The sequence below is a fragment of the Salmo salar genome, chromosome ssa26, assembly GCF_905237065.1.
Source record: "Salmo salar chromosome ssa26, Ssal_v3.1, whole genome shotgun sequence".
In the NCBI taxonomy this organism is placed as follows: Eukaryota; Metazoa; Chordata; class Actinopteri; order Salmoniformes; family Salmonidae; genus Salmo; species Salmo salar.
This window is the reverse complement of record NC_059467.1, coordinates 39,222,501-39,249,086: the sequence shown is the minus strand read 5'-3', so window position 1 is coordinate 39,249,086 and position 26,586 is coordinate 39,222,501. Positions and strand designations below refer to the sequence as shown.

The 26,586-nt window shown below is 43.6% G+C and overlaps 1 long non-coding RNA gene across 5 annotated transcripts in view; it reads left to right on the top strand.

Moving 5' to 3' along the window:
* LOC106562399 (elongator complex protein 4) overlaps nt 1-26,586 on the top strand; it is a 172,333-nt gene that overhangs the window by 31,338 nt on the left and 114,409 nt on the right. For all 5 annotated transcript variants that reach the window (XR_006762281.1, XR_006762278.1, XR_006762277.1 and 2 more), the window contains exons 5-6: nt 228-376; nt 6,027-6,111. This is a non-coding gene — a long non-coding RNA (elongator complex protein 4). The remainder of the gene's footprint in view (nt 1-227; nt 377-6,026; nt 6,112-26,586) is intronic.

Here is a 26,586-nt window from a genome sequence, read left to right as displayed (position 1 = left end):
TACTCTCCCCCAGAACCAGACACGGCTGTTTTCACAGCCACAAGTGGACAGTTATGTGGAGACATGATTAAGATGGGGGTTGTAGTAGTTTAACTTCTCTGCAAGTTATTTGATTAAACAGTCATTTGAAACACTTGTATGAACTATGAGCAGGTCATTCTTTTAAAGTTTGTATACTCAAATGGATAAACACGGCTTTTCTCTCAACACTAACTGTTGACCCTCAGACGGCCCTGGCGTCCTCGTCGAGGTTCGGACACTACTACGACGTCTCCAAGACAATGGACCCTGAGATCTGCCAGGCGGCCAGGTGCCACGGCTTCTACCTTCCAGAACACTCCACTGCTGTGACATCACCCACTGCCACCAGGCAGAGGTAACCCGGCAATCCCTGAACACTACCCCACCCTTACCTCTTCATGGTGCTCAGTATTATTTACACAATATATCGTGCAAATGTACTGTATGTCTAAGAGAACTTAGTCAAAACCTGAGAAGCCAACCGTACTATGACCGTGACACACACATTTAGTAGTATACTTATCACGTTCCGGAAGCATCTAAGAGACACTATTGTCATTTCTTAGAGAAGCTTTTGGATTAGGTTGGGATTAACCTACAGTTTGCCCATCCACAATTACTCTTCAATGCTTAGACAGTTACTCTAACCCCCCCACTCCCACCCCCCCATCAGATCAGGATGGTCTATTATGGTCCATTTCTGATGTTTATAACCAGCTAATAAAGCCCGTATAAAAACAGGGTCAGTCTCAAGGTAGGTAGGCTAGTAGGCTGAGATGAGACATTCAGCAGAGTAAAAGGCTTTGGTGGTGAATGTAGAGGGACCGTTTGCTGTGAATTTGTTTTGTTCAACGTTGAGTGTGCTTAGGGTTCAGAGGTCAGGCACACTATTTACATTAGAGTGAGCGGTGAGACACACAAGCGCACACACACACACACACACACACACACACACACAGTCAGACACTGAGTCAGACACGGTTGGCAAACAGGCCAATCTGGAGCGGAGCGGAGAAGAGGTTTTATTGAACCCCTCTGCTTTCATATCTACAAACAGACACCCTTTAACTCTGGACCATGCAGACGTGAGTGAGTGAGTGTGCCTGGCTAATTTCAGTTGACTCATATTTACTATCACTGAGCAGTGTTGAGTAAATCATTGTCATAGGAAATATTTTTTATATAGTCCTTTACGTTGTTAGACAGAATCCATCCTTCTCCTGTCGTTCTGTGGGTTAGTAATTAAGTCTGACAGTGGCATTGCCATCATAGTGGCATTGCCATCATAGTGGCACTGCACATCAGGTTCTCTGAATAGGACACTGATCTGCCAGACAACATGACAGCTGGTCAGCAGGAAACTATACCTGCACTACACACACACACACACACACACACACACACACACACACACACACACACACACATACAGACATCCGCACACACACACATACAGACTGACACACACATACAGACACACACAGACACACACACACACATACAGACACACACACACATACAGACATCTACAGACACACATACAGACATCCACACACATACAGACATCCACACACACACACACATACAGACATCCACACACACACATACAGACACACACACACACACACACATACAGACACACACACACACATACAGACACACACACACACACACACACACATACAGACACACACACACACATACAGACATCCACACACATACAGACATCCACACACACACATACAGACATCCACACACACACACACACACACACACACACATACAGACACACATACAGACACACACACACATACAGACACACACACACACATACAGACACACACACACACATACAGACACACACACACACACATACAGACACCTACAGACACACATACAGACATCTACAGACACACATACAGACATCTACAGACACACATACAGACATCCACACACATACAGACATCCACACACACAGACACACACACATACAGACATCCACACACACACACACATACAGACATCCACACACATACATACAGACATCCACACACACACATACAGACACACACACACACATACAGACACACACACACACAGACACACACATACAGACACACACACACACATACAGACACACACACATACAGACACACACACACACACATACAGACACACACACAAACACACACATACAGACATCCACACACATACAGACATCCACACACACACATACAGACATCCACACACACACACACACACACACACACACACACACACACACACACACACACACACACACATACAGGCACACACACATACAGACACACACACATACAGACACACACACACATACAGACACACACACACACAGACAGACATCTACAGACACACATACAGACATCTACAGACACACATACAGACATCTACAGACACACATACAGACATCCACACACATACAGACATCCACACACACAGACACACACACATACAGACATCCACACACACACATACAGACATCCACACACACACATACAGACATACACATACAGACACACACACACACACACACACACACATACAGACACACACACACACACACATACAGACATCCACACACATACAGACATCCACACACATACAGACATCCACACACACACATACAGACATCCACACACACACACACACACACACACACACACACACACACACACACACACACACACACACACACACACACACACACAGAGAGAGACAGACATCCACACACACACAGACATCCACACACACACAGACATCCACACACATACAGACATCCACACACATACAGACATCCACACACATACAGACATCCACACACATACAGACACACACATACAGACACACAAAGACATCCACACACACACACACACACACACACACACACACACACACACACACACACACACACACACATACAGACATCCACATACAGACATACACACACATACAGACATACACACACATACAGACATCCACACACATACAGACATCCACATATATCCACACACATTGAGACAGACAGACAGACGTGGCCAAAAGTTTTGACAATGACACAAATATTAATTTTCACAAAGTCTGCTGCCTCAGTGTCTTTAGATATTTTTGTCAGATGTTACTATGGAATACTGGAGTATAATTATAAGCATTTCATAAGTGTCAAAGGCTTTTATTGACAATTACATGAAGTTGATGCAAAGAGTCAATATTTGCAGTGTTGACCCTTCTTTTTCAAGACCTCTGCAATCCGCCCTGGCATGCTGTCAATTAACTTCTGGGCCACATCCTGACTGATGGCAGCCCATTCTTGCATAATCAATGCTTGGAGTTTGTCCACCCGCCTCCTGAAGATTGTTTACAAGTTCTCAATGGGATTAAGGTCTGGGGAGTTCCCTGGCCATGGACCCAAAATATTGATGTTGTTCCCCGAGCCACTTAGTTGTCACTTTTGCCTTATGGCAAGGTGCTCCATCATGCTGGAAAATACATTGTTCGTCACCAAACTGTTCCTGGATGGTTGTGAGAAGTTGCTCTCGGAGGATGTGTTGGTACCATTCTTTATTCATGGCTGTGTTCTTAGGCAAAATTGTGAGTGAGCCCACTCCCTTGGCTGAGAAGCAACCCCACACATGAATGGTCTCAGGATGCTTTACTGTTGGCATGACACAGGACTGATGGGAGCGCTCACCTTGTCTTCTCCGGACATGCTTTTTTCCGGATGCCCCAAACAATCAGAAAGGGGATTCATCAGAGAAAATGACTTTACCCCAGTCCTCAGCAGTCCAATCCCTGTACCTTTTGCAGAATATCAGTCTGTCCCTGATGTTTTTCCTGGAGAGAAGTGGCTTCTTTGCTGCCCTTCTTTGCTGCCCAGGCCATCCTCCAAAAGTCTTCGCCTCACTGTGCGTGCAGATGCACTCACACCTGCCTGCTGCCATTCCTGAGCAAGCTCTGTACTGGTGGTGCCCCGATCCTGCAGCTGAATCAACTTTAGGAGACGGTCCTGGCGCTTGCTGGACTTTCTTGGGCGCCCTGAAGCCGCCTTCACAACAATTGAACCGCTCTCCTTGAAGTTCTTGATGATCCGATAAATGATTGATTTAGGTGCAATCTTACTGGCAGCAATATCCTTGCCTGTGAAGCCCTTTTTGTGCAAAGCAATGATGATGGCACGTGTTTCCCTGCAGGTAACCATGGTTGACAGAGGAAGAACAATGATTCCAAGCACCACCCTCCTTTTGAAGCTTCCAGTCTGTTATTCGAACTCAATCAGCATGACAGAGTGATCTCCAGCTTTGTCCTCGTCAACACTCACACCTGTGTTAACGAGAGAATTACTGACATGATGTCAGCTGGTCCTTTTGTGGTAGGGATGAAATGCAGTGGAAATGTTTTTGGGGGATTCAGTTCATTTGCATGGCAAAGAGGGACTTTGTAATTCATTGCAATTCATCTGATCCCTCTTCATAACATTCTGGAGTATATGCAAATTGCCATCCTACAAACTGAGGCAGCAGACTTCGTGAAAATGTATATTTGTGTCATTCTCAAAACTTTTGGCCACGACTGTACATACATACATACACACATACATACATACACACAGACATATACACTCTCACTCCCTAGCCTCTCCTCTTGCACGTGGCCACCACCCCATGTTGCTACCCTGGCTGTTAAATTGCTCCGTTTCACTCGCTGGCATAATTGGCAAAAATTGCTCTCTAGGTGATACAGCCCCTGTTGTTGAAGACCAAGCCTCCCCTCTCTCTCCTTTCTCCTTAGAGTGGAGGAGGAGGGAGGTAGCATTGAGCTAATGTGGCCTCCCTGAGTATGATACTAATTAGCACATGCGCTAGCCCCCGTGGCTAAGCACCTAGCCCCCAGCACCACCTGAATGGAGGGTGCCCAGTGGGGGCGGACGATGCACAATGCCCTCAAACACAATGGCCACCAAGTGGAGGAGGCCAGCCCGGGGCTGCCTCTGGCTCCATAGGGAGGGAAGGAAAGCTGCTGGAATGGTTCTGCTATGAACCCCTGCAGGGTCAGAAGGCACCATTGTTTTTGTTAATGATGAACAGTCTGAGGCAATGTGTTTGTTCTATGTGTAGCTATATGAGGAAGTGTGTACTGTGTGTGCCTGGTGTTTGTTTAGGCATACGTATATGTGCCTGCTGTCTGGCAGAAAGTGTGTGTCTGTCTGTTCCCCTGTGGATAAGAATGTTCTGTAGTTCTGTTAGCCTGTAATTGTTGGCTAGCGTAGCGACCTACTATAAGAGAGTGGTTGTTACTATAGCCAGCCTATCTTAAGGAAGGATTTCTGTGTAAAATGACGGGGTTAACTTTACCCTGGCCATGATGTTGGCACATGGTTGACTTGGTTTGTGGTTATTAGGGAGAGGCAGAGATCTATTGTGAGTGACTTGTGTCCCTTGTCAATGGTGCACATCTTACCCTTCATTAACCATTCAAACACTGTGCCCATCCAATCATAACCAGCAACCCATTAAATAACCCTTCTCTGTGTGTGTGTGTGTGTGTGTGTGTGTGTGTGTGTGTGTGTGTGTGTGTGTGTGTGTGTGTGTGTGTGTGTGTGTGTGTGTGTGTGTGTGTGTGTGTGTGTGTGTGTGTGTGTGTGTGTGTGTGTGTGTGTGTGTGTGTGTGTCACTACACCTCGAATCGGACCCTCAGGGAGCTGACAGGCGAACAGGTTTTAATTAGATTACCTGAATAAATGAATTGAATCTCTTGATAAGGCTCCTCCATTATATTAATCTGCTCTAGTGGTCATTGTAAAGCCCTGTCATGGGGGACAAGGAGCATTTGACTTCATCTGTTGAGACTTGATACATGTCCTGCAATAACCTCATGTTCTACTTCCTCCTTCTCTCTTTCTCCTCTCCTCCTCCTTCCTTCTCTCCTTTCCTCTTCCCTCTCTTTACCTCTCCTCTTCACCCTCTCTCCAGCCCTATGCCAGAGACCTACTCCTCTCTGCTGAACAATCTCCAGGAGGTCATCCACAGGGAAGGCTTTGATGGATCTGTCCCCCAGGTAAGTACACTCACTCTCACACATCCATAGTCCTGTCACTACCCCTACACTCCCAACCCATATTACAGATATCCTCTACCCAAAGAGTTCCCCATACAGGCGTCCCAAAGACCTCCTGCCCTTACAATGACCATATATCCCAGTCCGCCCGGGCAACATTACTGTTAGCTATACTCTAACCTGCTCCTCTCTACTGTTAGCTATACTCTAACCTGCTCCTCTCTACTGTTAGCTGTACTCTAACCTGCTCCTCTCTACTGTTAGATATACTCTAACCTGCTCCTCTCTACTGTTAGATATACTCTAACCTGCTCCTCTCTCCTGTTAGCTATACTCTAACCTGCTACTCTCTACTGTTAGATATACTCTAACCTGCTCCTCTCTACTGTTAGATATACTCTAACCTGCTCCTCTCTACTGTTAGATATACTCTAACCTGCTCCTCTCTACTGTTAGCTATACTCTAACCTGCTCCTCTCTACTGTTAGCTATACTCTAACCTGCTCCTCTCTACTGTTAGCTATACTCTAACCTGCTCCTCTCTACTGTTAGATATACTCTAACCTGCTCCTCTCCACTGTTAGCTATACTCTAACCTGCTCCTCTCTACTGTTAGCTATACTCTAACCTGCTCCTCTCTACTGTTAGATATACTCTAACCTGCTCCTCTCTACTGTTAGCTATACTCTAACCTGCTCCTCTCTACTGTTAGATATACTCTAACCTGCTCCTCTCTACTGTTAGATATACTCTAACCTGCTCCTCTCTACTGTTAGCTATACTCTAACCTGCTCCTCTCTACTGTTAGCTATACTCTAACCTGCTCCTCTCTACTGTTAGATATACTCTAACCTGCTCCTCTCTACTGTTAGATATACTCTAACCTGCTCCTCTCTACTGTTAGCTATACTCTAACCTGCTCCTCTCTACTGTTAGCTATACTCTAACCTGCTCCTCTCTACTGTTAGATATACTCTAACCTGCTCCTCTCTACTGTTAGCTATACTCTAACCTGCTCCTCTCTACTGTTAGCTATACTCTAACCTGCTCCTCTCTACTGTTAGCTATACTCTAACCTGCTCCTCTCTACTGTTAGCTATACTCTAACCTGCTCCTCTCTACTGTTAGCTATACTCTAACCTGCTCCTCTCTACTGTTAGCTATACTCTAACCTGCTCCTCTCTACTGTTAGCTATACTCTAACCTGCTCCTCTCTCCTGTTAGATATACTCTAACCTGCTCCTCTCTACTGTTAGATATACTCTAACCTGCTCCTCTCTACTGTTAGATATACTCTAACCTGCTCCTCTCTACTGTTAGCTATACTCTAACCTGCTCCTCTCTACTGTTAGCTATACTCTAACCTGCTCCTCTCTACTGTTAGCTATACTCTAACCTGCTCCTCTCTACTGTTAGCTATACTCTAACATGCTCCTCTCTCCTGTTAGCTATACTCTAACCTGCTCCTCTCTACTGTTAGCTATACTCTAACCTGCTCCTCTCTCCTGTTAGCTATACTCTAACCTGCTCCTCTCTACTGTTAGCTATACTCTAACCTGCTCCTCTCTCCTGTTAGCTATACTCTAACCTGCTCCTCTCTCCTGTTAGCTATACTCTAACCTGCTCCTCTCTACTGTTAGCTATACTCTAACCTGCTCCTCTCTACTGTTAGCTATACTCTAACCTGCTCCTCTCTCCTGTTAGCTATACTCTAACCTGCTCCTCTCTACTGTTAGCTATACTCTAACCTGCTCCTCTCTCCTGTTAGCTATACTCTAACCTGCTCCTCTCTACTGTTAGCTATACTCTAACCTGCTCCTCTCTCCTGTTAGCTATACTCTAACCTGCTCCTCTCTACTGTTAGCTATACTCTAACCTGCTCCTCTCTCCTGTTAGCTATACTCTAACCTGCTCCTCTCTACTGTTAGCTATACTCTAACCTGCTCCTCTCTACTGTTAGCTATACTCTAACCTGCTCCTCTCTACTGTTAGCTACACTCTAACCTGCTCCTCTCTCCTGTTAGCTATACTCTAACCTGCTCCTCTCTACTGTTAGCTATACTCTAACCTGCTCCTCTCTCCTGTTAGCTATACTCTAACCTGCTCCTCTCTACTGTTAGCTACACTCTAACCTGCTCCTCTCTCCTGTTAGCTATACTCTAACCTGCTCCTCTCTACTGTTAGATATACTCTAACCTGCTCCTCTCTCCTGTTAGCTATACTCTAACCTGCTCCTCTCTACTGTTAGCTATACTCTAACCTGCTCCTCTCTACTGTTAGCTATACTCTAACCTGCCCCTTTCTACTGTTAGCTATACTCTAACCTGCTCCTCTCTACTGTTAGCTATACTCTAACCTGCTCCTCTCTACTGTTAGCTATACTCTAACCTGCTCCTCTCTACTGTTAGCTATACTCTAACCTGCTCCTCTCTACTGTTAGCTATACTCTAACCTGCTCCTCTCTACTGTTAGCTATACTCTAACATGCTCCTCTCTCCTGTTAGCTATACTCTAACCTGCTCCTCTCTACTGTTAGCTATACTCTAACCTGCTCCTCTCTCCTGTTAGCTATACTCTAACCTGCTCCTCTCTACTGTTAGCTATACTCTAACCTGCTCCTCTCTCCTGTTAGCTATACTCTAACCTGCTCCTCTCTCCTGTTAGTTATACTCTAACCTGCTCCTCTCTACTGTTAGCTATACTCTAACCTGCTCCTCTCTACTGTTAGCTATACTCTAACCTGCTCCTCTCTACTGTTAGCTATACTCTAATCTGCTCCTCTCTACTGTTAGCTATACTCTAACCTGCTCCTCTCTACTGTTAGCTATACTCTAACATGCTCCTCTCTCCTGTTAGCTATACTCTAACCTGCTCCTCTCTACTGTTAGCTATACTCTAACCTGCTCCTCTCTCCTGTTAGCTATACTCTAACCTGCTCCTCTCTACTGTTAGCTATACTCTAACCTGCTCCTCTCTCCTGTTAGCTATACTCTAACCTGCTCCTCTCTACTGTTAGCTATACTCTAACCTGCTCCTCTCTCCTGTTAGCTATACTCTAACCTGCTCCTCTCTACTGTTAGCTATACTCTAACCTGCTCCTCTCTACTGTTAGCTATACTCTAACCTGCTCCTCTCTACTGTTAGCTACACTCTAACCTGCTCCTCTCTCCTGTTAGCTATACTCTAACCTGCTCCTCTCTACTGTTAGCTATACTCTAACCTGCTCCTCTCTCCTGTTAGCTATACTCTAACCTGCCCCTTTCTACTGTTAGCTATACTCTAACCTGCTCCTCTCTCCTGTTAGCTATACTCTAACCTGCTCCTCTCTACTGTTAGCTATACTCTAACCTGCTCCTCTCTCCTGTTAGCTATACTCTAACCTGCCCCTTTCTACTGTTATCTATACTCTAACCTGCTCCTCTCTACTGTTAGCTATACTCTAACCTGCTCCTCTCTACTGTTAGCTATACTCTAACCTGCTCCTCTCTACTGTTAGCTATACTCTAACCTGCTCCTCTCTACTGTTAGCTATACTCTAACCTGCTCCTCTCTACTGTTAGCTATACTCTAACCTGCTCCTCTCTACTGTTAGCTATACTCTAACCTGCTCCTCTCTACTGTTAGCTATACTCTAACCTGCTCCTCTCTACTGTTAGCTATACTCTAATCTGCTCCTCTCTACTGTTAGCTATACTCTAACCTGCTCCTCTCTACTGTTAGCTATACTCTAACATGCTCCTCTCTCCTGTTAGCTATACTCTAACCTGCTCCTCTCTACTGTTAGCTATACTCTAACCTGCTCCTCTCTCCTGTTAGCTATACTCTAACCTGCTACTCTCTACTGTTAGATATACTCTAACCTGCTCCTCTCTACTGTTAGCTATACTCTAACCTGCTCCTCTCTACTGTTAGCTATACTCTAACCTGCTCCTCTCTACTTTTAGCTGTACTCTAACCTGCTCCTCTCTGCTGTTAGCTATACTCTAACCTGCTCCTCTCTACTGTTAGCTATACTCTAACCTGCTCCTCTCTACTGTTAGCTATACTCTAACCTGCCCCTTTCTACTGTTAGCTATACTCTAACCTGCTCCTCTCTACTGTTAGCTATACTGTAACCTTCTATACTCTAACCTACTCCTCTCTTCTTTTAGCTATTCTCTAACCTGCTCCACTCATCTGTTAGCTATACTCTAACCTGTTCCTCTCTACTGTTAGCTATACTCTAACCTGCTCCTCTCTACTGTTAGCTATACTCTAACCTGCTCCTCTCTACTGTTAGCTATACTCTAACCTGCTCCTCTCTACTGTTAGCTATACTCTAACCTGCTCCTCTCTACAGTTAGCTATACTCTAACCTGCTCCTCTCCACCGTTAGCTATACTCTAACCTGCTCCTCTCCACCGTTAGCTATACTCTAACCTGCTCCTTGCTGCTGTTATTTATACTCTAACCTTCTATACTCTAACCTGCTCCTCCCTGCTGTTAGCTATACTCTAAACTGCTCCTCACTGCTGTTTGCTATACTCAAACCTTCTATACTCTAACCTACTCCTCTCTGCTGTTAGGTATACTCTAACCTGCTCCTCTCTACAGTTAGCTATACTCTAACTTTCTATACTCTAACATGCTCCTCTCTACTGTTAGCTATAATCTAACCTGCTCCTCTCTTCTGTTAGCTATACTCTAACCTGCTCCTCTCTACTGTTAGCTATACTCTTACCTGCTGCTCTCTTCTGTTAGCTATACTCTAACCTGCTCCTCTCTACTGTTAGATATACTCTAACCTGCTCCTCTCTACTGTTAGCTATACTCTAACCTGCTCCTCTCTACTGTTAGGTATACTCTAACCTGCTCCTCTCTACTGTTAGCTATACTCTAACCTGCTCCTCTCTACTGTTAGCTATACTCTAACCTGCCCCTTTCTACTGTTAGCTATACTCTAACCTGCTCCTCTCTACTGTTAGCTATACTCTAACCTGCCCCTTTCTACTGTTAGCTATACTCTAACCTGCTCCTCTCTACTGTTAGCTATACTCTAACCTGCTCCTCTCTACTGTTAGCTATTCTCTAACCTGCTCCTCTCTACTGTTAGATATACTCTAACCTGCTCCTCTCTACTGTTAGCTATACTCTAACCTGCTCCTCTCTGCTGTTAGATATACTCTAACCTGCCCCTTTCTACTGTTAGCTATACTCTAACCTGCTCCTCTCTCCTGTTAGCTATACTGTAACCTGCTCCTCTCTACTGTTAGCTATACTCTAACCTGCTCCTCTCTACTGTTAGCTATACTCTAACCTTCTATACTCTAACCTACTCCTCTCTTCTTTTAGCTATACTCTAACCTGCTCCACTCATCTGTTAGCTATACTCTAACCTGTTCCTCTCTACTGGTAGCTATACTCTAACCTGCTCTTCTCTACTGTTAGCTATACTCTAACCTGCTCCTCTCTACTGTTAGCTATACTCTAACCTGCTCCTCTCTACTGTTAGCTATACTCTAACCTGCTCTTCTCTACTGTTAGATATACTCTAACCTGCTCCTCTCTACTGTTAGCTATACTCTAACCTGCTCCTCTCTTCTGTTATTTATACTCTAACCTTCTATACTCTAACCTGCTCCTCCCTGCTGTTAGCTATACTCTAACCTGCTCCTCACTGCTGTTTGCTATACTCAAACCTTCTATACTCTAACCTGCTCCTCTCCACTGTTAGCTATACTCTAACCTGCTCCTCTCCACTGTTAGCTATACTCTAACCTGCTCCTCTCTGCTGTTAGCTATACTCTAACATGATCCTCTTTACTGTTAGATATACTCTAACCTTCTATACTCTATCCTGCTCCTCTCTACTGTTAGCTATACTCTAACCTTCTATACTCTAACCTGCTCCTCTCTGCTGTTAGATATACTCTAACCTTTTATAGTCTAACCTGCTCCTCTCTACTGTTAGCTATACTCTAACCTGCTCCTCTCCACCGTTAGCTATACTCTAACCTGCTCCTTGCAGCTGTTATTTATACTCTAACCTTCTATACTCTAACCTGCTCCTCCCTGCTGTTAGCTATACTCTAAACTGCTCCTCACTGCTGTTTGCTATACTCGAACCTTCTATACTGTAACCTGCTCTTCTCTACTGTTAACTATACTCTAACCTGCTCCTCTCTACTGTTAGCTATACTCTAACCTGCTCCTCTCTCCTGTTAGCTATACTCTAACCTGCTCCTCTCTACTGTTAGCTATACTCTAACCTGCTCCTCTCTCCTGTTAGCTATACTCTAACCTGCTCCTCTCTACTGTTAGCTATACTCTAACCTGCTCCTCTCTACTGTTAGCTATACTCTAACCTGCTCCTCTCTCCTGTTAGCTATACTCTAACCTGCTCCTCTCCACTGTTATCTATACTCTAACCTGCTCCTCTCTCCTGTTAGCTATACTCTAACCTGCTCCTCTCTACTGTTAGCTATACTCTAACCTGCTCCTCTCTACTGTTAGCTATACTCTAACCTGCTCCTCTCTACTGTTAGCTATACTCTAACCTGCTCCTCTCTCCTGTTATCTATACTCTAACCTGCTCCTCTCCACTGTTATCTATACTCTAACCTGCTCCTCTCTACTGTTAGATATACTCTAACCTGCTCCTCTCTACTGTTAGATATACTCTAACCTTATATACTCTAACCTGCTCCTCTCTACTGTTAGCTATACTCTAACCTGCTTCTCTCTACTGTTAGCTATACTCTAACCTGCTCCTCTCTACTGTTAGCTATACTCTAACCTGCTCCTCTCTACTGTTAGCTATACTCTAACATGCTCCTCTCTACTGTTAGCTATACTCTAACCTGCTCCTCTCTACTGTTAGATATACTCTAACCTGCTCCTCTCTACTGTTAGCTATACTCTAACCTGCTCCTCTCTACTGTTAGCTATACTATAACCTGCTCCTCTCTACTGTTAGCTATACTCTAACCTGCTCCTCTCTCCTGTTAGCTATACTCTAACCTGCTCCTCTCTACTGTTAGCTATACTCTAACCTGCTCCTCTCTACTGTTAGATATACTCTAACCTGCTCCTCTCTACTGTTAGATATACTCTAACCTGCTCCTCTCCACTGTTAGCTATACTCTAACCTGCTCCTCTCTACTGTTAGCTGTACTCTAACCTGCTACTCTCTACTGTTAGATATACTCTAACCTGCTCCTCTCTACTGTTAGGTATACTCTAACCTGCTCCTCTCTACTGTTAGCTATACTCTAACCTGCTCCTCTCTACTGTTAGCTATACTCTAACCTGCTCCTCTCTGCTGTTAGCTATACTCTAACATGATCCTCTTTACTGTTAGATATACTCTAACCTTCTATACTCTATCCTGCTCCTCTCTACTGTTAGCTATACTCTAACCTTCTATACTCTAACCTTTTATAGTCTAACCTGCTCCTCTCTACTGTTAGCTATACTCTAACCTGCTCCTTGCAGCTGTTATTTATACTCGAACCTTCTATACTGTAACCTGCTCCTCTCTACTGTTAACTATACTCTAACCTTCTATACTCTAACCTACTCCTCTCTTCTTTTAGCTATACTCTAACCTGCTCCACTCATCTGTTAGCTATACTCTAACCAGCTCTTCTCTACTGTTAGATATACTCTAACCTTCTATACTCTAACCTGCTCCTCTCTACTGTTAGCTATACTCTAACCTGCTCCTCTCTACTGTTAGCTATACTCTAACCTGCTCCTCTCTACTGTTAGCTATACTCTAACCTGCTTCTCTCTACTGTTAGCTATACTCTAACCTCCTCCTCTCTACTGTTAGATATACTCTAACCTTCTATACTCTAACATGCTCCTCTCTACTGTTAGCTATACTCTAACCTGCTCCTCTCTACTGTTAGATATACTCTAACCTGCTCCTCTCTACTGTTAGCTATACTCTAACCTGCTCCTCTCTACTGTTAGATATACTCTAACCTGCTCCTCTCTACTGTTAGCTATACTCTAACCTGCTCCTCTCTACTATTAGCTATACTCTAACCTGCTCCTCTCTACTTTTAGCTATACTCTAACCTGCTCCTCTCTACTGTTAGCTATACTCTAACCTGCTCCTCTCTACTGTTAGCTATACTCTAACCTGCTCCTCTCTACTGTTAGCTATACTCTAACCTGCTCCTCTCTACTGTTAGCTATACTCTAACCTGCTCCTCTCTACTGTTAGCTATACTCTAACCTGCTCCTCTCTACTGTTAGCTATACTCTAACCTGCTCCTCTCTACTGTTAGCTATACTCTAACCTGCTTCTCTCTACTGTTAGCTATACTCTAACCTGCTCCTCTCTACTGTTAGATATACTCTAACCTGCTCCTCTCTACTGTTAGCTATAGTTAGCTATACTCTAACCTGCTCCTCTCTACTGTTAGCTATACTCTAACCTGCTCCTCTCTACTGTTAGCTATTCTCTAACCTGCTCCTCTCTACTGTTAGCTATACTCTAACCTGCTCCTCTCTACTGTTAGCTATACTCTAACCTGCTCCTCTCTACTGTTAGCTATACTCTAACCTGCTTCTCTCTACTGTTAGCTATACTCTAACCTGCTCCTCTCTACTGTTAGATATACTCTAACCTTCTATACTCTAACATGCTCCTCTCTACTGTTAGCTATACTCTAACCTGCTCCTCTCTACTGTTAGCTATACTCTAACCTGCTCCTCTCTACTGTTAGCTATACTCTAACCTGCTCCTCTCTACTGTTAGCTATACTCTAACCTGCTCCTCTCTCCTGTTAGCTATACTCTAACCTGCTCCTCTCTCCTGTTAGCTATACTCTAACCTGCTCCTCTCTACTGTTAGGTATACTCTAACCTGCTCCTCTCTACTGTTAGCTATACTCTAACCTGCTCCTCTCTACTGTTAGCTATACTCTAACCTGCTCCTCTCTCCTGTTAGCTATACTCTAACCTGCTCCTCTCTCCTGTTAGCTATACTCTAACCTGCTCCTCTCTACTGTTAGCTATACTCTAACCTACTCCTCTCTACTGTTAGCTATACTCTAACCTGCTCCTCTCTCCTGTTAGCTATACTCTAACCTGCTCCTCTCTACTGTTATCTATACTCTAACCTGCTCCTCTCTCCTGTTAGCTATACTCTAACCTGCTCCTCTCTACTGTTAGCTACACTCTAACCTGCTCCTCTCTCCTGTTAGCTATACTCTAACCTGCTCCTCTCTACTGTTAGCTATACTCTAACCTTCTATACTCTAACCTACTCCTCTCTTCTTTTAGCTATACTCTAACCTGCTCCACTCATCTGTTAGCTATACTCTAACCTGTTCCTCTCTACTGTTAGCTATACTCTAACCTGCTCCTCTCTACTGTTAGCTATACTCTAACCTGCTCCTCTCTACTGTTAGCTATACTCTAACCTGCTCCTCTCTACTGTTAGCTATACTCTAACCTGATCCTCTCTACTGTTAGCTATACTCTAACCTGCTCCTCTCTACTGTTAGCTATACTCTAACCTGCTCCTCTCTCCTGTTAGCTATACTCTAACCTGCTCCTCTCTACTGTTAGCTACACTCTAACCTGCTCCTCTCTCCTGTTAGCTATACTCTAACCTGCTACTCTCTACTGTTAGATATACTCAAACCTGCTCCTCTCTACTGTTAGCTATATTCTAACCTGCTCCTCTCTACTGTTAGCTATACACTAACCTGCTCCTCTCTACTGTTAGCTATACTCTAACCTGCTCCTCTCTACTGTTAGGTATACTCTAACCTGCTCCTCTCTACTGTTAGCTATTCTCTAACCTGCTCCTCTCTACTGTTAGCTATACTCTAACCTGCTCCTCTCTACTGTTAGCTATACTCTAACCTGCTTCTCTCTACTGTTAGCTATACTCTAACCTGCTCCTCTCTACTGTTAGATATACTCTAACCTTCTATACTCTAACATGCTCCTCTCTACTGTTAGTTATACTCTAACCTGCTCCTCTCTACTGTTAGATATACTCTAACCTGCTCCTCTCTACTGTTAGCTATAGTTAGCTATACTCTAACCTGCTCCTCTCTACTGTTAGCTATACTCTAACCTGCTCCTCTCTACTGTTAGCTATACTCTAACCTGCTCCTCTCTACTGTTAGCTATACTCTAACCTGCTCCTCTCTACTGTTAGGTATACTCTAACCTGCTCCTCTCTACTGTTAGCTATACTCTAACCTGCTCCTCTCTACTGTTAGCTATACTCTAACCTGCTCCTCTCTCCTGTTAGCTATACTCTAACCTGCTCCTCTCTACTGTTAGCTATACTCTAACCTACTCCTCTCTACTGTTAGCTATACTCTAACCTGCTCCTCTCTCCTGTTAGCTATACTCTAACCTGCTCCTCTCTACTGTTATCTATACTCTAACCTGCTCCTCTCTCCTGTTAGCTATACTCTAACCTGCTCCTCTCTACTGTTAGCTACACTCTAACCTGCTCCTCTCTCCTGTTAGCTATACTCTAACCTGCTCCTCTCTACTGTTAGCTATACTCTAACCTTCTATACTCTAACCTACTCCTCTCTTCTTTTAGCTATACTCTAACCTGCTCCACTCATCTGTTAGCTATACTCTAACCTGTTCCTCTCTACTGTTAGCTATACTCTAACCTGCTCCTCTCTACTGTTAGCTATACTCTAACCTGCTCCTCTCTACTGTTAGCTATACTCTAACCTGCTCCTCTCTACTGTTAGCTATACTCTAACCTGCTCCTCACTGCTGTTAGCTATACTCTAACCTGCTCCTCTCTACTGTTAGCTATACTCTAACCTGCTCCTCTCTCCTGTTAGCTATACTCTAACCTGCTCCTCTCTACTGTTAGCTACACTCTAACCTGCTCCTCTCTCCTGTTAGCTATACTCTAACCTGCTCCTCTCTACTGTTAGCTATACTCTAACCTTCTATACTCTAACCTACTCCTCTCTACTGTTAGCTATACTCTAACCTGCTCCTCACTGCTGTTAGCTATACTCTAACCTGCTCCTCTCTACTGTTAGCTATACTCTAACCTGCTCCTCTCTCCTGTTAGCTATACTCTAACCTGCTCCTCTCTACTGTTAGCTACACTCTAACCTGCTCCTCTCTACTGTTAGCTATACTCTAACCTGCTCCTCTCTACTGTTAGCTATACTCTAACCTGCTCCTATCTACTGTTAGCTATACTCTAACCTGCTCCTCTCTACTGTTAGCTATACTCTAACCTGCTCCTCACTGCTGTTTGCTATACTCAAACCTTCTATACTCTAACCTGCTCCTCTCTGCTGTTAGGTATACTCTAACCTTCTATACTCTAACCTGCTCATCTCCACTGTTACCTATACTCTAACCTGCTCCTCTCTGCTGTTAGCTATACTCTAACCTTCTATACTCTAACCTACTCCTCTCTTCTTTTAGCTATACTCTAACCTGCTCCACTCATCTGTTAGCTATACTCTAACCAGCTCTTCTCTACTGTTAGATATACTCTAACCTGCTCCTCTCTACTGTTAGCTATACTCTAACCTGCTCCTCTCTACTGTTAGCTATACTCTAACCTGCTCCTCTCTTCTGTTAGATATACTCTAACCTTCTATACTCTATCCTGCTCTTCTCTACTGTTAGCTATACTCTAACCTGCTCCTCTCTACTGTTAGCTATACTCAAACCTGCTCCTCTCTACTGTTAGATATACTCGAACCTTCTATACTCTATCCTGCTCCTCTCTGCTGTTAGATATACTATAACCTTTTATAGTCTAACCTGCTCCTCTCTACTGTTCGCTATACTCTAACCTGCTCCTCTCCACCGTTAGCTATACTCTAACCTGCTCCTTGCTGCTGTTATTTATACTCTAACCTTCTATACTCTAACCTGCTCCTCCCTGCTGTTAGCTATACTCTAAACTGCTCCTCACTGCTGTTTGCTATACTCGAACCTTCTATACTCTAACCTGCTCCTCTCTGCTGTTAGGTATACTCTAACCTGCTCCTCTCTACAGTTAGCTATACTCTAACTTTCTATACTCTAACATGCTCCTCTCTACTGTTAGCTATAATCTAACCTGCTCCTCTCTTCTGTTAGCTATACTCTAACCTGCTCCTCTCTACTGTTAGCTATACTCTAACCTGCTCCTCTCTTCTGTTAGCTATACTCTAACCTGCTCCTCTCTACTGTTAGATATACTCTAACCTGCTCCTCTCTACTGTTAGCTATACTCTAACCTGCTCCTCTCTACTGTTAGCTATACTCTAACCTGCCCCTTTCTACTGTTAGCTATACTCTAACCTGCTCCTCTCTACTGTTAGCTATACTCTAACCTGCTCCTCTCTACTGTTAGCTATACTCTAACCTTCTATACTCTAACCTACTCCTCTCTTCTTTTAGCTATACTCTAACCTGCTCCACTCATCTGTTAGCTATACTCTAACCTGTTCCTCTCTACTGTTAGCTATACTCTAACCTGCTCCTCTCTACTGTTAGCTATACTCTAACCTGCTCCTCTCTACTATTAGCTATACTCTAACCTGCTCCTCTCTACTGTTAGCTATACTCTAACCTGCTCCTCTCTACTGTTAGCTATACTCTAACCTGCTCCTCTCTACAGTTAGCTATACTCTAACCTGCTCCTCTCTCCTATTAGCTATACTCTAACCTGCTCCTCTCTACTGTTAGCTATACTCTAACCTGATCCTCTCTACTGTTAGCTATACTCTAACCTGCTCCTCTCTACTGTTAGCTATACTCTAACCTGCTCCTCTCTGCTGTTAGATATACTCTAACCTGCTCCTCTCTACTGTTAGCTATACTCTAACCTGCTCCTCTCTACAGTTAGCTATACTCTAACCTGCTCCTCTCTCCACTGTTAGCTATACTCTAACCTGCTCCTCTCTGCTGTTAGCTATACTCTAACATGCTCCTCTCTACTGTTAGATATACTCTAACCTGCTCCTCTCTGCTGTTAGATATACTCTAACCTTCTATACTCTAACCTGCTCTTCTCTACTGTTAGCTATACTCTAACCTGCTCCTTTCCACTGTTAGCTATACTCTAACCTGCTCCTCTCTGCTGTTAGCTATACTCTAACATGCTCCTCTCTACTGTTAGATATACTCTAACCTTCTATACTCTATCCTGCTCCTCTCTACTGTTAGCTATACTCTAACCTTCTATACTCTAACCTGCTCCTCTCTGCTGTTAGATATACTCTAACCTTTTATAGTCTAATCTGCTCCTCTCTACTGTTAGCTATACTCTAACCTGCTCCTCTCCACCGTTAGCTATACTCTAACCTGCTCCTTGCTGCTGTTATTTATACTCTAACCTTCTATACTCTAACCTGCTCCTCCCTGCTGTTAGCTATACTCTAAACTGCTCCTCACTGCTGTTTGCTATACTCAAACCTTCTATACTCTAACCTGCTCCTCTCTGCTGTTAGGTATACTCTAACCTGCTCCTCTCTACAGTTAGCTATACTCTAACTTTCTATACTCTAACATGCTCCTCTCTACTGTTAGCTATAATCTAACCTGCTCCTCTCTTCTGTTAGCTATACTCTAACCTGCTCCTCTCTCCTGTTAGCTATACTCTAACCTGCTCCTCTCTACTGTTAGCTATACTCTAACCTGCCCCTTTCTACTGTTAGCTATACTCTAACCTGCTCCTCTCTACTGTTAGCTATACTCTAACCTGCTCCTCTCTACTGTTAGCTATACTCTAACCTTCTATACTCTAACCTACTCCTCTCTTCTTTTAGCTATACTCTAACCTGCTCCTCTCTACTGTTAGCTATACTCTAACCTGTTCCTCTCTACTGTTAGCTATACTCTAACCTGCTCCTCTCTACTGTTAGCTATACTCTAACCTGCTCCTCTCTACTGTTAGCTATACTCTAACCTGCTCCTCTCTACTGTTAGCTATACTGTAACCTGCTCCTCTCTACTATTAGCTATACTCTAACCTGCTCCTCTCTACTGTTAGCTATACTCTAACCTGCTCCTCTCTACTGTTAGCTATACTCTAACCTGCTCCTCTCTACAGTTAGCTATACTCTAACCTGCTCCTCTCTCCTATTAGCTATACTCTAACCTGCTCCTCTCTCCTATTAGCTATACTCTAACCTGCTCCTCTCTCCTATTAGCTATACTCTAACCTGCTCCTCTCTCCTATTAGCTATACTCTAACCTGCTCCTCTCTACTGTTAGCTATACTCTAACCTGCTCTTCTCTAGTGTTAGCTATACTCTAACCTGCTCCTCTCTACTGTTAGCTATACTCTAACCTGCTCCTCTCTGCTGTTAGATATACTCTAACCTTCTATACTCTAACCTGCTCCTCTCTACTGTTAGATATACTCTAACCTTCTATACTCTATCCTGCTCCTCTCTACTGTTAGCTATACTCTAACCTTCTATACTCTAACCTGCTCCTCTCTACTGTTAGCTATACTCTAACCTGCTCCTCTCCACCGTTAGCTATACTCTAACCTGCTCTTTGCTGCTGTTATTTATACTCTAACCTTCTATACTCTAACCTGCTCCTCACTGCTGTTTGCTATACTCAAACCTTCTATACTCTAACCTGCTCCTCTCTGCTGTTAGCTATAATCTAACCTGCTCCTCTCTTCTGTTAGCTATACTCTAACCTGCTCCTCTCTACTGTTAGCTATACTCTAACCTGCTCCTCTCTACTGTTAGCTATACTCTAACCTGCTCCTCTCTACTGTTAGCTATACTCTAACCTGCCCCTTTCTACTGTTAGCTATACTCTAACCTGCTCCTCTCTACTGTTAGCTATACTCTAACCTGCTCCTCTCTACTGTTAGCTATACTCTAACCTGCTCCTCTCTACTGTTAGCTATACTCTAACCTGCTCCTCTCTACTGTTAGCTATACTCTAACCTGCTCCTCTCTACTGTTAGCTATACTCTAACCTGCTCCTCTCTACTGTTAGCTATACTCTAACCTGCTCCTCTCTACTGTTAGCTATACTCTAACCTGCTCCTCTCTACTGTTAGCTATACTCTAACCTGCTCCTCTCTACTGTTAGCTATACTCTAACCTGCTCCTCTCTACTGTTAGCTATACTCTAACCTGCTCCTCTCTACTGTTAGCTATACTCTAACCTGCTCCTCTCTACTGTTAGCTATACTCTAACCTGCTCCTCTCTTCTGTTATTTATACTCTAAACTTCTATACTCTAACCTGCTCCTCCCTGCTGTTAGCTATACTCTAACCTGCTCCTCACTGCTGTTTGCTATACTCTAACCTTCTATACTCTAACCTACTCCTCTCTTCTTTTAGCTATACTCTAACCTGCTCCACTCATCTGTTAGCTATACTCTAACCTGGTCTTCTCTACTGTTAGCTATACTCTAACCTGCTCCTCTCTACTGTTAGCTATACTCTAACCTGCTCCTCTCTACTGTTAGCTATACTCTAACCTGCTCCTCTCTACTGTTAGCTATACTCTAACCTGCTCCTCTCTACTGTTAGCTATACTCTAACCTGCCCCTTTCTACTGTTAGCTATACTCTAACCTGCTCCTCTCTACTGTTAGCTATACTCTAACCTGCTCCTCTCTACTGTTAGCTATACTCTAACCTGCTCCTCTCTACTGTTAGCTATACTCTAACCTGCTCCTCTCTCCTATTAGCTATACTCTAACCTGCTCCTCTCTACTGTTAGATATACTCTAACCTGCTCCTCTCTACTGTTAGCTATACTCTAACCTGCTCCTCTCTACTGTTAGCTATACTCTAACCTGCTCTTCTCTACTGTTAGCTATACTCTAACCTGCCCCTCTCCTCTGTTAGCTATACTCTAACCTGCTCCTCTCTACTGTTAGATATACTCTAACCTGCTCCTCTCTACTGTTAGATATACTCTAACCTGCTCCTCTCTACTGTTAGCTATACTCTAACCTGCTCCTCTCTACTGTTAGATATACTCTAACCTGATCCTCTCTACTGTTAGATATACTCTAACCTGCTCCTCTCTACTGTTAGATATACTCTAACCTGCTCCTCTCTACTGTTAGATATACTCTAACCTGCTCCTCTCTACTGTTAGCTATACTCTAACCTGCTCCTCTCTACTGTTAGATATACTCTAACCTGCTCCTCTCTACTGTTAGCTATACTCTAACCTGCTCCTCTCTACTGTTAGCTATACTCTAACCTGCTCCTCTCTACTGTTAGCTATACTCTAACCTGCTCCTCTCTACTGTTAGCTATACTCTAACCTGCTCCTCTCTACTGTTAGCTATACTCTAACCTGCTCCTCTCTACTTTTAGCTATACTCTAACCTACTCCTCTCTACTGTTAGATATACTCTAACCTGCTCCTCTCTACTTTTAGCTATACTCTAACCTGCTCCTCTCCAATGTTTGCTATCCTCTCTTTCATATCAAATAATTGCCCTTCCCATCACCCCTCTTCAAGTTACCATGTTAATTCCTCTCACCTGACTAGAATGACTTCATCAGTGTTATGGTGATGCTGGCAGCAGAGCAGACAGCTGTGTGTGTGTGTGTGTGTGTGTGTGTGTGTGTGTGTGTGTGTGTGTGTGTGTGTGTGTGTGTGTGTGTGTGTGTGTGTGTGTGTGTGTGTGTGTGTGTGTGTGTGTGTGTGTGTGTGTGTGTGTGTGTGTGTGTGTGTGTGTGTCATTTTGAAACATATCTTTGTTTTTAATGATTATCAATCCTCTTCAGAATGTCAGTATTGCCATCTGTCTCTCTCGGTGTTTCTATTTGAGTTTTTCCACTGAGGTGTGTGGACCTGTGGAGAGATACTGTGACCCCTCTGCTCCTCACCTGGAGCCCCCTCCCACCCCCCCTCCCCCTGTCACTCACACACAGGATTACCCCCCCTGACCCAGCGCTGTCAATCATTCGCCAGATTAAGCACTGACATCATCAAAGCGCTTTTGGCAGAGCAGAGGAATGCAGACAGGCACAGATGGACATGGGCACCGTCACAAGAATTTCCAGTATAGGCATGACTGTGTGTGTGTGTGTTTACAGCCCTGATCATACTGTTTGCCTTGGATGTTGGCTACAGAAACCAGGCATAATATTATCACTTCATAATGTAGTCTCTTTGGGCCCTAGATGTTACTCCTTCTTTTGGTGTTTTGGTGTTTTCTGGCTTGACTGTCAGGGGTCTTTTATTTTGGGGCAGAACAGCTTGGCTGTATGGTGGGGCTCTGGTTGGTGGGTTTGGGCTGTGTTCTGGCACTGTTCCCCGACTCCCTATAGGAGTACTAAACAGCTTCTCTCTATAGGAGTACTAAACAGCTCCTCCCTATAGGAGTACTAAACAGCTTCTCCCTATAGGAGTACTAAACAGCTTCTCTCTATAGGAGTACTAAACAGCTTCTCTCTATAGGAGTACTAAACAGCTTCTCTCTATAGGAGTACTAAACAGCTTCTCTCTATAGGAGTACTAAACAGCTTCTCCCTATAGGAGTACTAAACAGCTCCTCCCTATAGGAGTACTAAACAGCTTCTCTCTATAGGAGTACTAAACAGCTTCTCCCTATAGGAGTACTAAACAGCTCCTCCCTATAGGAGTACTAAACAGCTCCTCCCTATAGGAGTACTAAACAGCTTCTCTCTATAGGAGTACTAAACAGCTCCTCTCTATAGGAGTACTAAACAGCTTCTCTCTATAGGAGTACTAAACAGCTTCTCCCTATAGGAGTACTAAACAGCTTCTCTCTATAGGAGTACTAAACAGCTTCTCTCTATAGGAGTACTAAACAGCTTCTCCCTATAGGAGTACTAAACAGCTCCTCTCTATAGGAGTACTAAACAGCTTCTCCCTATAGGAGTACTAAACAGCTTCTCTCTATAGGAGTACTAAACAGCTTCTCTCTATAGGAGTACTAAACAGCTTCTCTCTATAGGAGTACTAAACAGCTTCTCTCTATAGGAGTACTAAACAGCTTCTCCCTATAGGAGTACTAAACAGCTTCTCTCTATAGGAGTACTAAACAGCTTCTCTCTATAGGAGTACTAAACAGCTTCTCCCTATAGGAGTACTAAACAGCTTCTCTCTATAGGAGTACTAAACAGCTTCTCTCTATAGGAGTACTAAACAGCTTCTCTCTATAGGAGTACTAAACAGCTTCTCTCTATAGGAGTACTAAACAGCTCCTCCCTATAGGAGTACTAAACAGCTCCTCTCTATAGGAGTACTAAACAGCTTCTCTCTATAGGAGTACTAAACAGCTCCTCCCTATAGGAGTACTAAACAGCTCCTCCCTATAGGAGTACTAAACAGCTCCTCCCTATAGGAGTACTAAACAGCTCCTCCCTATAGGAGTACTAAACAGCTTCTCTCTATAGGAGTACTAAACAGCTTCTCTCTATAGGAGTACTAAACAGCTTCTCTCTATAGGAGTACTAAACAGCTTCTCTCTATAGGAGTACTAAACAGCTTCTCTCTATAGGAGTACTAAACAGCTTCTCCCTATAGGAGTACTAAACAGCTTCTCTCTATAGGAGTACTAAACAGCTCCTCCCTATAGGAGTACTAAACAGCTCCTCTCTATAGGAGTACTAAACAGCTTCTCCCTATAGGAGTACTAAACAGCTTCTCTCTATAGGAGTACTAAACAGCTCCTCCCTATAGGAGTACTAAACAGCTCCTCCCTATAGGAGTACTAAACAGCTCCTCCCTATAGGAGTACTAAACAGCTTCTCTCTATAGGAGTACTAAACAGCTTCTCTCTATAGGAGTACTAAACAGCTCCTCTCTATAGGAGTACTAAACAGCTCCTCCCTATAGGAGTACTAAACAGCTTCTCTCTATAGGAGTACTAAACAGCTCCTCTCTATAGGAGTACTAAACAGCTTCTCTCTATAGGAGTAGTAAACAGCTTCTCCCTATAGGAGTACTAAACAGCTCCTCCCTATAGGAGTACTAAACAGCTTCTCCCTATAGGAGTACTAAACAGCTTCTCTCTATAGGAGTACTAAACAGCTTCTCTCTATAGGAGTACTAAACAGCTTCTCCCTATAGGAGTAGTAAACAGCTTCTCCCTATAGGAGTACTAAACAGCTCCTCCCTATAGGAGTACTAAACAGCTTCTCTCTATAGGAGTACTAAACAGCTTCTCCCTATAGGAGTACTAAACAGCTTCTCTCTATAGGAGTACTAAACAGCTTCTCTCTATAGGAGTACTAAACAGCTCCTCTCTATAGGAGTACTAAACAGCTTCTCTCTATAGGAGTACTAAACAGCTTCTCTCTATAGGAGTACTAAACAGCTTCTCTCTATAGGAGTACTAAACAGCTTCTCTCTATAGGAGTACTAAACAGCTTCTCTCTATAGGAGTACTAAACAGCTTCTCCCTATAGGAGTACTAAACAGCTTCTCTCTATAGGAGTACTAAACAGCTCCTCTCTATAGGAGTACTAAACAGCTTCTCCCTATAGGAGTACTAAACAGCTTCTCTCTATAGGAGTACTAAACAGCTTCTCTCTATAGGAGTACTAAACAGCTTCTCTCTATAGGAGTACTAAACAGCTTCTCCCTATAGGAGTACTAAACAGCTTCTCTCTATAGGAGTACTAAACATCTTCTCTCTATAGGAGTACTAAACAGCTTCTCCCTATAGGAGTACTAAACAGCTTCTCTCTATAGGAGTACTAAACAGCTTCTCTCTATAGGAGTACTAAACAGCTTCTCTCTATAGGAGTACTAAACAGCTTCTCCCTATAGGAGTACTAAACAGCTTCTCTCTATAGGAGTACTAAACAGCTTCTCTCTATTGGAGTACTAAACAGCTTCTCTCTATAGGAGTACTAAACAGCTTCTCTCTATAGGAGTACTAAACAACTTCTCTCTATAGGAGTACTAAACAGCTTCTCCCTATAGGAGTACTAAACAGCTTCTCTCTATAGGAGTACTAAACAGCTTCTCTCTATAGGAGTACTAAACAGCTTCTCTCTATAGGAGTACTAAACAGCTTCTCCCTATAGGAGTACTAAACAGCTTCTCTCTATAGGAGTACTAAACAGCTTCTCTCTATAGGAGTACTAAACAGCTTCTCCCTATAGGAGTACTAAACAGCTTCTCTCTATAGGAGTACTAAACAGCTTCTCTCTATAGGAGTACTAAACAGCTTCTCTCTATAGGAGTACTAAACAGCTTCTCTCTATAGGAGTACTAAACAGCTTCTCCCTATAGGAGTACTAAACAGCTTCTCTCTATAGGAGTACTAAACAGCTTCTCCCTATAGGAGTACTAAACAGCTTCTCTCTATAGGAGTACTAAACAGCTTCTCTCTATAGGAGTACTAAACAGCTTCTCTCTATAGGAGTACTAAACAGCTTCTCCCTATAGGAGTACTAAACAGCTCCTCCCTATAGGAGTACTAAACAGCTTCTCTCTATAGGAGTACTAAACAGCTTCTCCCTATAGGAGTACTAAACAGCTTCTCCCTATAGGAGTACTAAACAGC